We start from the raw sequence: 15,506 nt of genomic DNA on the forward strand, positions 1-15,506 counted from the left end.
TAATAACAATTAAATTTGATTTAATGGTTCTAAAAATACGTGATCTATTTTTATGCTAGTTGTTAGGCAGTAGATGTTATGTGAAAGACTTAGAAATGAAATAAGAGCTTAAAAACAAGGTGTTAATCAAACCGAATCGCTGTCAGTTGGGGCCTCGAGCTTGCCTGTTCGAGGGCCTCGAGGTCGAGTTTGAATCTCGGTTGGGAGCTATCGAAGGCGGTCGATGGTGAATAACAGTTACAAATAGATCAAGGGAGGCTCTTTATGGCCAATAATAAGCAATAAATGACGAAAAATGAATAGAATCACAATAAATACGAGCAATATATGAAGTAATAAGATCAATAGAATATGTTAGAGGGCAGAGAGAATGTTCTTGTATATTTAGTATGGAGCAACAGATCCTTACAAAATGATAAGGATCCCCTTTATATAGGAAGGGAGATCCTAACATAGTACAAATACATTAATTATATAGATATGGGCAGGTATAGTCATTTAATGGCTTGATTTGCTTTTCCGACTAGACCACTAGACCTAGCCAGCTATATGTACGTGCCTTGGGAACTTTACCCCGACCCTCCGAGACCGTTAATTTTATTACCTCGGGGCCGGTCGTTACTCATACTGTCTCGAAGTGGAATTGTCAAGAATTCTCAGAGTCGATTACTGGAAACCCTCGAAATGCCATGAAATCGAGCCGTCGATTTCCACCGTATACATATCACAAATAATTTTATGATGATTTATTACTTGATTTTTTTATCATTTATATTTATATTATGCTTTAATCGTTTTATGCATAATTATATTTGTATCTTTAAGCTATAATTGCAATAACTTTGCAATAATAGCCCGTATATGCATAGTTACATTATTTACACGGAAAATAACATTTTGTATTTTTATAATATTAAGTAATTATTTTAAATTATTTTATGCATAAAAATCATTTTTATCATTTATTAACTATTTTTTACAAATTATTTTATCAATTAATTGGGTATTTAACAAATAGCCTCTTTTAATTTGGTTTAATTTTGGGCCTGACCCAAAATACACCCCTAGCCCAATTAAATAACCCTAATCCATAACCCATAGCCCAACTTCCGATCGACCTTCCCAACCCCAGATCAAATCCTGGCTGTTGATCTCAGATATCAACGGTCTAGGATGTTATTTCCTTTTTAATTTGTGATGATCCGATCAGTCGTCTCATGAGTTACCACTTCCTTTCCCCCATTTCAGCTTCTTTATGCTTCGTTATCCGTGTTTTGTGGTATCGGGTTGGGCAGATCGAGTCCGGAATGAGTTTGGTGAAGTTTGAGACACTTAGTCTCTTTTAAGAAGGCTTAAGTTGAAAAAGCTAACCGGATGTTGACTTATGTGTTAGAAGGATCGGAAGTGAGTTCTGATGGTTCGGTTAGCTTCGGGAGATGATTTGTGACTTAGGAGCGCGATCAAAATGGGTTTTGGAGTTGTAGAAAAGATTTAGGCTTAAATTGGCGAAGTTGATATTTTGGCAGTTCCGGTTGATAGGCGAGATTTTGATATAGGGGTTGGAATGGAATTTCGAGAGTAACAGTAGCTTCGTTGTGTCATTTGGGATGTGCGTGCAAAATTTTAGGTCATTTGGACGAGATTTGATAGATTTTTTGATCGAAAGCATAATTTAAGAGTTCTTGGAGTTTTTAGGCTTGAATCCTATGTTAAATTGGTGATTGATGTTGTTGTGAGCATTCCGAAGTTTTGAACAAGTTTGAACGGTGTCATAGGATGTGTTGGTATAATTGGTTTGAAGTTTTGAGAGTTTCGGGCAGGTTCCGGGAAGGTTCCGGGATGTTTTAGGCCGAAAATTATAGCTGTAACAGGTCTAGAAGGGTTGCAGGCCTCGAAACTCACCCACGCGGTCCACACAAAAAAAAAGTGCGGTCGCGGTATGTGCTATGCGGACCGCACAAAATGAAGTGCGGCCGTGGTAGGTGCTGTGTGGACCGCACAAAATGCAGTGCGGCCGCGGTAGGTGTTGTGCGGACCGCACAAAATGCAGTGCGGCCGCGGTGGAGAACATTTCACTGTTCCTACTTCGGAAGCTCATATCATTTGATCTACAAGGAATTTTGAGATGATTCAAAAACAAAATTGTATCCCTTCGTGTCTAGTTTCCAGAAAAGTAAAGATATTGCAATTTGGACATTGGTTACGATAGTTATGGCCAAAATACTAAAGCCTGTCCTTGTAGAGGAAAACCTGTGCTGTCGCGGTCATTTTTGTGCGGACCGCACTGGCTTTGTGCGGACCACAGTCGATTTTGTGCGGTCAACGGAGGTGGAAATCTGAGGGGTACTCTATAAATACGAGATTTTGGGTTTTATTTGATATTTTGACCTAGAGAGCTCGGAATTTGGCGATTATTCGAAGGTTTTTCAAGAAATTCATCGGGGTAAGTGATTCTAACTCAGATTTGGCTAGAGTACATGAATTTATCATTGAATTCATCATTTAATTCGTGATTTGGGATGGAATTTGGTAAGAAAATTGTGAAATCTTTAAAAAATGTAAAATGATGATTTGAAGGACCAAATGGTATCAGAATTGGATAATATTCATTCTGATTTTGGATAAATTCGATGCGCGTGGAGGACGATTCGAGGGGAAAAGGCATCGCGAGTTAGAGATTTAGCCGCTTCGAGGTAAGTTATGATTGTAAATGATGCTCTGAGGGTTTGAAACCCCGGATCGCACATCATAGTGCTATATTGAGGTGAGGCACACGCTTGATGATGAGCGTGGGGTCGTGCACTATTAGGGATCCTGACTTGGTCCGTCCCGATTGATGATTTTATCGTGTATTTGACTGAAACGTATTTTCTATCATCATGATTTGGGTTGATTGCTATATTTGGGCTTTGTGCCAACTATTTGAACCCTTCAGGGATTTTTATTACTATTTCCTCACTGTTTTGACTTTTTACTTGAACTCAGACATGTTATTTTCCACTGTTTTACTACTCAGCCATCTTTACTCAGTTTTGAGACTTAAATGATTTTTTTAAATGATGTTTTAGGCGGGGAAATACTGTTTTACTATTGCCCGAAGGGCTTGTGATGATTTTTGGACTAGGTAAGGCCGAGGGACTAGTTGTGAGGATACATTGATACTGATATGAGGCCGAGGGCCTGAGATACATAAATATGCCATGAGGTGGCTTGATTGATATGAGGCCGAGGGCCTAGATTTGATGCCACGAGATGGCTTGATATTGCGCTTGGGCCGTAAGAGGCCCCGCCCGAAGTCTACACACCCCTAGTGAGCGCGGGTACCCATTGTGATGTGAGATTGAGTCCTAGGGGCGGAAATTGTTGATGATGTGCCCGAGGGGCGAACTTCTATATGTTTACTTTATCATAACTGTCTGTCAATTACCTGTTTATTTGTTGTAGAAGTACTTTATTTTGCTTTTCATTGGTTTACTGCTTACAAATTACCTATTTAATTGCTTCATTATAGATTACCCTATTTATACGTGTTTTCTTACTTTCAGTCATTATTTATCTTTATTACTCACTGAGTTGGAGTACTCACTTTACTCCTTGCACCATGTGTGCAGATTCAGGCGTAGCTGGTACCGCTCCTGAGTGCTAATTCCTCCAGTTTCAAGCGGTTTTTCGGAGACTACGAGGTAGATATTGACGTCCGCAACCCCTGTCTCTCCTTCTCTATCATTTCTGTTTCCTTTCAAACATTTGTAGTAGTTTATGACTTTAGAAGACTAGTATTATGGTTTAGAGATGCTCGTGACTTGTAACACCCCTGTTAGGGCTGTGTCGGGTTGGACTTTCTGCATTGTTATCGATATTTCCGCTATTAAGTATTGTTTAAATAATGTTTAGACAATTTTTATGTTGATTAACTGCTTTAAAAGTTGAGTTGGGTTGAACTGGTTGGCCTTGTCTTCACGAGAGGCGCCATCACGACTGGGTTCGGGGTTTGGGTTGTGACAAGTTGGTATCAGAGCCTAGGTTACATAGGTCTCGCGAGTCATGAGCCGGTTTAGTAGAGTCTCGCGGATCGGTACAGAGACGTCTGTATTTATCCTCGAGAGGCTGCAGAACCTTTAGGAAAAACTTTATATTCTTGAAATTCCTATCATGCGAACTTGTTCATCCGAGAACTGAACTTTTGTTATTCTATTCTCTCATAGATGGTAAGGACACGAGCTACCGGACGGGGTGGATGACCACCAATGCCACCAGCAGAGTCCACCAGAGGCCGTGGATGCGGTCGTGGTCGTGGCAGAGGCAAAGTAGCAAGGGCAGCACCTGTAGACCCTCCAGCCGCCCTAGCTCAGGATCAGGCACCAGCTATGGATGCTCCAGCAGCACCAGTTCAGGCAGCAGTTGTGCCCATCGTGATTCCGGGTCTTTAGAAGGCCTTAGCACAGATCGTATCAGTTTGCACTGGCCTGGCTCAGGCAGTTTCAGCCACTACAACAACAGCTACTTCACAGGACGGGGGAGGCAATCAGACCTCCGCTGCTCGCACACCTGAGCAGGTAGTGCAGGGATTTCAGACACCGAGGGCACCTCTAGCCCAGCTGGTTGCACCAACTCAGGAGTTTATAGTACCAGTTATGTCGGATTATGAGCAGCGTCGACTTGAGAGGTTTGGTAGACTCCAGCCTCCGACTTTAAGTGGAGCATAGGGTGAGGATTCCCAGGGTTTCTTGGATAAGTGCTAGCGGATGCTTCATATAGCAGGGATTCTTAAGTCTAGTGGTGTGGCATTTACCACCTTTTAGTCTCGGGGGCTGCCTTCACTTGTTGGGAGGCATATGAGAGGCGTATGTGAGGCGTAGGCCTGTTGGTGCAGCGCCCCTTACTTGGCAGCAGTTCTCCATTCTCTTCCTGGAGAAGTATATACCGTAGTCTCGTAGAGAGGAGCTGCGTAGACAGTTTGAGTGGTTGCGACAGGGGGATATGACTGTGTCACAATATGAGTCGAGGTTTTCTGAGTTGGCTCGTCATGCCATCTGGATGGTTCCGACAGATCGAGAGAGGATCAGAGGGTTTGTTGATGGTCTTACTTATCAGCTCCGTATTCTTATGACCAGAGAGAGAGTGATGGGTGCTACCTTCGAGGAAGTTATTGATATCGCCCGAGAGATTGAGGTTGTTCACCGTCAGGAGCGAGAGGAGAGGGAGGCCAAGAGGCCTCGAGGATCGAGCAGTTGTAGTGGTGCTCCTTCGAGGGGCTAGTTTCAGCATGGTAGAGGTCGTTCATTCAAGCCTGTTCAGTCCACCTGCCTAGGTTATTGTGGGGCATCTTCAGGTCATGGTCATAATGGATCTCAGTAGGGCCATTCATCACTCAGCTCCCTCCTAGCTCAGAGATCATTTCGTACCCCATCGGCTCAGGGTTGTTCTATGCCGAGCGCATCTGCTAGTCACTCCGGTGCGAGGGGTTCCCTTTAGTCCCCTTCTCCAGAACCTGGGAGTTGTTATGAGTGTGGCAAGATAGGCCACATGTGGAGGCAATGTCCTCATCGTGTTGCTAGTTCATCCCAGCAGAGGGGTCAGTCATCGGCTTTAGCGCCAGTTTCTTCACCACTACCCGCTCAGTCAGCTAGGGGTGGAGATCAGTCAGTCAGGGGTCGCCCCAGAGGAGGAGGTCGATCAGGGGGCGGTCAGGCCCGTTTCTATGCACTCCCAGGTTGACCCGATGCTATTGCTTCAGATGTTGTTATCACAGGTATTGTTTCAGTCTGCCATAGAGGTGCCTCTATATTATTTGATCCCGGTTGCACCTTTTCTTATATGTCATCATATTTTGCTCATTATTTGGGTACGCCCCATAGGTTTCTTACTTTACTTGTTTATGTATCTACCCCGGTGGGCGATACTGTTGTTGTAGACCGTGTGTACCGATCATGTGTGGTGACTATTGGGGGTCTGGAGACCCGAGTGGATCTATTACTATTGAGCATGGTGGATTTTGATATCATTTTAGGCATGGATTGGTTATCTCTATGTCGTGCTATTCTGGACTGTCATGCTAAGACAACCACATTGGCTATGCCGGGTGTGCCACGGATCGAGTGGCAAGGTATAACTGATTACGTTCCTAGTAGAGTGATCTCTTTCTTGAGAGCCTAGCGTATGGTTGGGAAGGGTTGTCTTTCATACCTAGCATTTGTGAGGGATGTTGGAGCTGAGACTCCCAGCATTGATTCTGTTCCAGTTGTGAGGGATTTTCCCGATGTGTTTCCTGCAGACTTTCCAGGCATGCCACCGGACAAGGATATTGATTTTGGTATTGACCTGGTGCCGGGCACTCAGCCCATTTCTATTCCACCGTATCGTATGACACCAGCGGAGTTGAAGGAATTGAAGGAGAAACTTCAGGAGCTCCTATATAAGGGGTTCATTCGGCCTAGTGTGTCACCTTGGGGTGCACCGGTTCTGTTTGTGAAGAAGAAGGATGACACAATTAGAATGTGCATTGATTATAGGCAATTGAATAAGGTAACAATTAAGAACAAGTATCCTTTACCTCGCATTGATGATTTATTTGACAAGCTTCAGGGAGCGAGGGTGTTCTCCAAGATTGATCTCCATTCATGTTATCGCCAGTTGAAGATCAGGGACTCGGATATACTTAAGACAACTTTTAGGACCCGATATGGTCATTATGAGTTCTTGGTGATGTCTTTTTGGCTAACCAATGCCCCAGCAACGTTCATGCATTTGATGAACAACGTGTTCCGGCCGTATCTCGATTCATTTGTCATAGTTTTCATTGATTATATTCTGGTGCATTCGCGTAGTTAGGAGGAGCACACGGAGCATTTGAGAGTTGTATTGCAGAGATTGAGGGAGGAGAAGCTTTATGCAAAATTCTTCAGGTGTGAGTTTTGGCTTAGTTCAGTGGCTTTCTTGGGGAACGTGGTGTCCAGCGAGGGTATTCAGGTTGATCCAAAGAAGATAGAGGCGGTTCAGAGTTGGCCCATATCGTCCTCAGCCACAGAGATTCGCAGTTTTCTTTGTTTGGTAGGCTATTATTGCCGGTTTGTTCAGGGATTCTCATCTATCGCATCGCCCTTGACCAATTTGACTCAGAAGGGTGCTACATTTGTATGGTCGGACGAGAGTGAGGAGAGCTTTCAGAAGCTCAAGACAGCTTTGACCATAGCTCGGCCTTTTGAGGTGCTTCGGAGGATTGGGGAAGTGGCTTATGAGCTTGCTTTGCCACCCAGCTTGTCAAGTGTGTATCCGATATTTCATGTTTCTATGCTCCGAAAGTATATTGGGGATCTGTCTCATGTTTTTGATTTCAGCACGGTTCAGTTAGATGATGATCTGACCTATGATGTGGAGCCAGTAGCTATTTTGGGTCGTCAGGTTCGGAAGTTGAGGTTAAAGGATATAGCTTCAGTGAAAGTGCAGTGGAGAGGTCGGCCCGTGGAGGAAGCTACTTGGGAGACCAAGCGGGAGATGCGGAGCAGATATCTTCACCTATTCGAGGCTTCATGTATGTTTCTTGACTCGTTCGAGGACGAACGTTTTTTCCAGTTGGGGAGGATGTGACGACCCGGCCAGTTGTCTTATGAGTTACCACTCCGTTTCCCCCATTTCAACTTCTTTATGCTTCGTTATCCATGTTTTTGTGGTATCGGGTTGGGCGGATCGAGTCCGGAATGAGTTTGGTGAAGTTTGAGACACTTAGTCTCTTTTAAGAAGGCTTAAGTTGGAAAGGTTAACCGGATGTTGACTTATGTGTTAGAAGGCTCGGAAGTGAGTTCTGATGGTTCGGTTAGCTTCGGGAGGTGATTTGTGACTTAGGAGCGCGATCGGAATGGGTTTTGGAGTTGTAGAGAAGATTTAGGCTTAAATTGGCGAAGTTGATATTTTGGCGGTTCCGATTGATAGGCGAGATTTTAATATATGGGTCGGAATGGAATTCCTAGAGTGACAGTAGATTCGTTGTGTCATTTGGGATGTGTGTGCAAAGTTTTAGGTCATTCAGACGAGATTTGATAGACTTTTTAATCGAAAGCAGAATTAAGAGTTCTTGGAGTTCTTAGGCTTGAGTCCTATGTTAAATTGGTGATTGATGTTGTTGTGAGCGTTCCAAAGTTTTGAACAAGTTTGAACGATGTCATGGGATGTGTTGGTACAATTGGTTTGATGTTCCGGGAGTTCCGGGTATGTTCGAGGTAGGTTCCGGGATGTTTTAGGCCGAAAATCATAACTGTAGTAGGTCTAGAAGGGTTCCAGGCCTTGGAATCCACCCGCATGGTCCGCACAAAAAGAAGTGCGGCCGCGGTATGTGCTGTGCGGACCGCACAAAATGAAGTGCGTCCGAGGTAGGTGTTGTGCGGACCACACAAAATGCAGTGCGGCCACGGTGGGGAACATTTCACTGGTCCTACTTCAGAAGATCATATCTTTTGATCTACAAGGAATTTTGAGATAATTCAAAAACAAAAGTTGTATCCCTTCGTGTATAGTTTCCAAAAAGGTAAACATATTGTAATTTGGACATCGGTAGCGAAAGTTATGGCCAAAATACTAAAGCCTATCACTATAGAGGAAAGCATGTGCGGCCGCGGCCGTTTTTGTGCGGACCGCACTGGTTTTGTGCGGACCGCGGTCGATTTTGTGCGGTCCTTAGAGGTGGAAATCTTTGGGGTACTCTATAAATATGAGGTTTTGGGTTTTATTTGATATTTTGACCTAGAGAGCTCGGATTTTGGCGATTTTTCGAAGGTTTTTCAAAAAGTTCATCGGGGTAAATGATTCTGACTCAGATTTGGCTAGAGTACATGAATCTATCATTGAATTCATCATTTAATTCGTGATTTGGGATGGAATTTGGGAAGAAAATTGTGAAATCTTTCAAAAATATAAAATGATGATTTGAAGGACCAAATGGTATCGTAATTGGATAATTTTCGTATGGTTAGACTCGTGAGAGCATAAGGATACTAGTTTTGTGAATTTTGTCAAATTCCGAGATGTGGGCCCGGGGGTCGAGTTTGACCAATTTCTGGAATTTTGTGGTAATTCGATTGTTTTTGCTTGGGCTTTATTCCCTTAGCATATTGTGACGTATTCTTTCTGATTTTGGATAGATTCGACACGCGTGGAGGCTGATTCGAGGGGCAAAGGTGTAGCGAGTTAGATATTTAGCTGGTTCGAGGTGAGTAATAATTGTAAATGATGCTCTAAGGGTTTGAAACCCCAGATCGCACATCGTAGTGCTATATTAAGGTGAGGCACACGCTTTATGACGAGCGTGGAGTCGTGCACTATTAGGGATCGTGACTTGGTTCGTCCCGATTGATGATTTTACCGCGTATTTGACTGAAACTTATTTGCTATCATCATGATTTGGGATGATTGCCATATTTGGGCTTTGTGCCAACTATTTGAACCCCTCAAGGATTTTATTACTATTTCCTCACTGTTTTGACTTATTACTTGAACTTAGTCATGTTATTTTTTCACTGCTTTACTATTCATCCATCTTTACTCAGTTTTGAGACTAAAATGATATTTTAAATGATGTTTTGGGCTGAGAAATACTATTTTACTATTGCCCGAGGGGCTTGTGATGATTTTTGGACTGAGTAAGGCCGAGGGCCTAGTTGTGAGGATACATTGATACTGATAAGAGGCCGAGGGCTTGCAAACATAAATATGCCACGAGGTGGCTTGATTGATATGAGGCCGAGGGCCTAGATTTGATGCCACGAGATGGTTGATATTGCGCTTGGGCCGTAAGGGGCCCCTCCCGGAGTCTGCACACCGCTAGTGAGCGCGGGTACCTATTGTGATGTGAGATTGAGCCCGAGGGGTGGAAATTGTTGATGTTGTGCCCGAGGGGCGAACTTCTATATGTTTACTTTATCATAACTGTCTATCAATTACTTGTTTATTTGTTGTAGAAGTACTTTATTTTGCTTTTCATTGGTTTACTGCTTACAAATTACCTATTTAATTGCTTCATTATAGAATACCATGTGTATACGTTTTTTCTTACTTTCAGTCATTATTTATCTTTATCACTCACTGAGTTGGAGTACTCACTTTACTCCCTGCACCCTGTGTGTAGATTCAGGCGTAGCTGGTACCGCTCCTGTCTCTACTTCTCTATTATTTCTGTTTCCTTTTAGACACTTGTAGTAGTTTATGACTCTAGCAGACTAGTATTATGGTTTAGAGATGCTCGTGACTTGTGACACCCCAGTTAGGGCTGTGTCGGGTTGGACTTTCCGCATTGTTATCGATATTTCCGCTATTAGGTATTGTTTAAATCATGTTTAAACTATTTTTATGTTGATTAACTGCTTTAAAAGTTAAGTTGGGTTGAACTGGCTGGCCTTGTCTTAAAGAGAGGCGCCATCACGACCGGGTTCGGGGTTAGGGTCGTGACATAATTAACTCCTAACCCCCCAAACCCTACTTACTTTCCATAACCCGCCGCCCTTATTTCCCTTCCCTCCTCACTTCTCTCTCAAACTCTACCCTAACCCTAGCCGCTATCACCTGACCCTTTCAATCCATGGGGTTTCCCATCGATCTTAGGCCCTATCCGGCCTCCTACCTCTATTGGTTGTTCGATTTCTTTGTTGTTTGATTGAATCTCAAGGAGATTCGAACAAGACTCGGTCCAAACCTTTCATTTTCTCGATGAACCTGCCTGTGTTCATCTCTATGTTTGTGAGTACTATTATATTTCATATTTATGGCTTAAACCTCTGGTTCCAAACCAGATTTTTTCTCACCTCTGTCATTTTTTTTAAAACCCTAATCACCTTCTACTCGAGTCTATTCAGATCTCTATAGATCTGAGATGATTTTGAGTTTATCTGATACTTCTCTTTAAAAATCTTCTGTTTTTCTTGTTATTAATCTATTTTAGCTTTTTCTCTAAAGCTAGGGTTTCATCTTTACGTTTTTGCAAAATTTTTCTAAAGAGTTTGAGTGTTTTAACTCCAATTATCTTTGTTTGCTCAACTGGTTTTCATATCTATGTTCTAATCCCTATGGTTTCTAATCATTTCACTGTTTGTTCTGATATTTGCCCGTTATTCTTTGGCTCTATCAATTAACAGAGATTAACTAATTTTATTTGTCTAATTAGGGTTCGAAATTATATTTTCTGTTGAAATTGGTATTTCTCTGCGATTTTATTTATTTTTCCTTATTTGTGCTCATAATTGGTACTACTTGCCTTAATTAGGTTACTAGCCTGATTTATGGGGTTTGATTATTTTAACCGGCCCATAAAAGCTCTTTGATTTATTTGGTTACCTTATTAAACCTCAAACTTGGCTGTTAATTGATTCTCCCTAATTTAAGGAGTCTTTCCCGGATCATGTTGTGTTAATTGATTGGGTCTAGCACTAATTAACTGGTTATTTTGTTTGCATGCCTTATTTGTGAACTCTTAAATTTCTTTGCCTTATTTGTTTTACTTTGCTGAATGCTATATAAACCTCCCCATTCTAATTTTTTTAGAACACACGAAAAACACACGGAAAGATACAGAAAGAACACCTAAACACACATAAACTCTTACTCACACACTCACAACTGTAGTTCTTTCTGTTACTTCTATTTGTTATTCTGTCTAGCCGGCTGAAAGCCAAGGCTAGACTCTTGGATTCCACTTACCTTCACTTTCCTGTTTGCTACCTCTTAACTGGTATGCCTCAATTTCTGTTATCAAGCTCTCCTCTATATGCTATGTAGTCAGTTCATTGTGAATTTCAATATGCTTCTGTTTGCTCTATGTTCCTGTTCATTGCCCTCTTAACTAGCATGCCTTAATTCCTATTAACTTATCCTGTTCTACATGTTAGTACGATTAGTTTACCTTAGCATGTCTCTCTTTAGTCCATGACACTTGTTACTTGTTTTCTGAAAATAGCATGTTTAAATCCTATTACCCCACCCTGTTATGTATGGTTGTTTGGCTAGTCATTTTAATTTCAGCATGTTTTCCTCTGCTTAATACCTGTCTGCATGATCCCACCTGGTGATAACCAGTCAATCGAGTTAACACTAGCAATGTGAACTTTGTTTTGATTACATGGTCCCTATTCAGAAGTTGTTTAGGGATTATGAATGTGTATGGTCAGTTCTGTCTATGATTTTAGTGTTCATGTTTTGTTGTGATTGTTTAATTATTTGTATCTATATCTGAACCAATATGCTGGAATATGGTTCTGTTCTGTTTCTGTTCACTTATGAAAAATCAAACTACTTTCTTTCTGAAACTGTCCCCTACCCTTATACACTATTTTCAAACTTCTACTCTTAGTTATCTAGAGTCCTACCACCCCCAGTGAGAGCCCTGCCTATGGTCCATGAGACTCCTCCGAACTCTGACACACTAGGGTTGGCCTTCCAAACTCTTTACAAAACTATTTCTTTGAAAAGGTTCTTGTGTGAGCATTGCCTGGGGTCCCTGGGGCCCTTGGGAACTTTGACACACCAGAAGCCCATTTGTGTGTTATGAACTACCTGTGGACATCAGACTTACTTGAAGGCCTGGCTTCCAGGTTGACATTGGGCCTGCCAAGGCTCCATATAGTATAATAATTTTTTCATTGTGTAATTTATTCATAATGGTCAATAATAATGTAATAATCTTTGTAAAAATAAATATGGGGTTATTAGTAAAAGCTGGGGAAGGATTTTTATATATTTTTGTTGGGTTCGGGTAGAAATTATGCTTATAGGTTGTTGTGGTAATTCTTTATGCCATTATAAATCATGCCTATAGGACTTATCTTATTATTTGTAATCTTGAATTTTCATTTTGCATCCTAGAAATCCTATTTCTAGTCAGTTTTATCAATTCTGTATCAAAAACCATATTTTTCAAACCCCGTGTGTGCATTGGAGATCATGTCTCTAGGATCTTCTTTATTGAACTCGCTTGGCAACTGGTTAACGCCTTTACCCGCTTAGATATCATGCCTATAGGAAATAAGTGTAAAAATAGTTTCAACACTTAGATATCATGCCTATAGGAAATACATACAAAATCATTCTTGACACTTAGACATCATGCTTATAGGAAGTAAGTGTAAAAAAATTCAGTTTCTGTGTTTAGATATCATGTTTATAGGAAATAATGCTCAGAATCAGTTTCAACACTTAGAAAAGCATGCCTATAGGATCTAAAAAGATGAAATTTGCCTGTTAAAATCAATCACTGGTTTATAAACTGTAGTCGTTAATTAACAGTTCTAGGATTCTGCTCTGGTTCCCACTTAGGCAAGCCTGTAGGTAATTAAGAATTCCGGGTCTATAAAAAATGGTGATTTCTTGCTGCTTGAAACACGCCCAAAATCAGAATATTAACAAAAATTAGTAGGCAAACTAATAGATATTGCTGCCCGCTTTAATAAAGCTGTTATATATTCTGTTCATGCTCATCTAGATATCCTACATATAGGATCCTAAACTATAAAACTTTGTTTGTTTGTATTGCGTGCACTGATTGGCTATTTGTGGAGGTTAACATGAGCCTCTTTATTTGCTCCTTGCATAATAGTCCTATCTGAATTTTGTTTGTCGCTTAGTTTTCTCATTTTTAAGCAAAGCAGGTGAGTCTAGATCCATCCAAAATAGAAGTCCTAAACACCTCCATGACAATAGGTAAGGGACGGGTAGTGAATGCATAAGGTATGCATTAGAAGCTATTAGAACGCTTAGGTGATGTCACGCCCCAACTTCGGGAGGCACGACCGACGCTCAATCGAGTGAACCCAACTGAGCAAGCCTCATCAAACACTACCCATCCAACTCAATGTGAATAGGGAAACCATGCTTTCATTTATTTAGACAAGGAAAGATAGTACATTCAACATTTTAGTTCATTCTATATCACAACATTAAATCGTAGTTAAGTGTCCAAGATTCCATACAGTTATAGTTTAAAAGAAAGCGAGCATACAAGGTTACAACATGGTTCCTTGACCTATCCAATACCCGTACATAACCCACACAAACGTCTATGGAGTCTCTAAGGATACAAAAGACAGTGATAACAACGCCGGCAACAAGGCCCCGACTATACCTCATAATGGATGTCTATAACAAAAGGTGTACCACATGACCCCTTGAAGTAGGAAGGGGCTCCCCAAGATTTTGAGAAAAGGATGCTCTGCTACACATGATCGGCACTATCCGCTAGGGAGCCACCTACATTCATTTAAAAATGTAGCGCCCCCGGCAAAAGGGACGTTAGTACCATGGAATAGTACTAGTATGTATAACTAAACACCATCAAATTAGAAAGAACTTTCATACACAAATAAGGAAATCACAGATATCACTCCAAAACTTTAAACGATCACAACATTATCAACATGAAAGAATTACACAAATGCTCGTCATGTTTCCATAGCCCTTAATTGGGCATTTCATACTGTTCCACATCGTTCACATTACCACCGCTATCTTGAGCGGAGTCCGATCTCGACCCGATCGGCTAGGCCGTCTCCCGGAGACGTTACCAATATTCTATTCACACTTTCTAGTTTCAATCATCAATGCATAACCGCCATGTGTATATGTCATGGCGTCCAATCACGGCCCGATCGGCTAGGCCGCCTTACCGAGGCGTTACCATTTTCCATTATGGTAATGCCTCGGTAAGGCGTCCTAGCCAATCGGGCCGTGATCGGACGTCATGACTTATACACATGGCGGTTATGCATTGATGATTGAAACTGGAAAGTGTGAATAGAATATTTGTAATGTCTCCGGGAGACGGCCTAGCCAATCGGGCCGAGATCGGACTTCGCTCAAGATAGCGGTGGTAATATGAACGATGTGGAATAGTATGAAATGCCAATTAAAGGCTATGGAAACATGAGGCGAAGATTGTGTAATTCTTTCATGTTGATAATGTTGTGATCGTTTAAAATTTTGGAGTGATATCTGTGATTTCCTTATTTGTGTATGAAAGTTCTTTCTAATTTGATGGTGTTTAGTTATACATACTAGAACTATTCCATGGTACTAACGTCCCTTTTGCCGGGGGCACTACATTTTTAAATGAATGTAGGTGGCTCCCTAGCGGATAGTGCCGATCGTGTGTAGCAAAGCATCCTTTTCTCAAAATCTTGGTGAGCCCCTTCCTCCTTCAAGGGGTCATGTGGTACACCTTTTGTTATAGACATCCATTTTGAGGTATATTCGGGGCCTTGTTGTCGGCATTGTTATCACTGTCTTTTGTATCCTTAGAGGCTCCGTAGACATTTGTGTGGGTTATGTACGGGTATTGGATAGGTCAAGGAACCATGTTGTAACCCTGTACTCTCGATTTCTTTTAAACTATAATTGTATGGAATCTCGGACACTTAACTACGATTTAATGTTGTGATATAGAATGAACTAAAATGTTGAATGTACTATCTTTCCTTGTCTAAATAAATGAAAGCATGGTTTCCCTATTCACATTGAGTTGGATGGGTAGTGTT

Source organism: Nicotiana sylvestris, chromosome 10 (genome assembly GCF_000393655.2).
Source record: "Nicotiana sylvestris chromosome 10, ASM39365v2, whole genome shotgun sequence".
NCBI classification, from domain to species: Eukaryota; Viridiplantae; Streptophyta; class Magnoliopsida; order Solanales; family Solanaceae; genus Nicotiana; species Nicotiana sylvestris.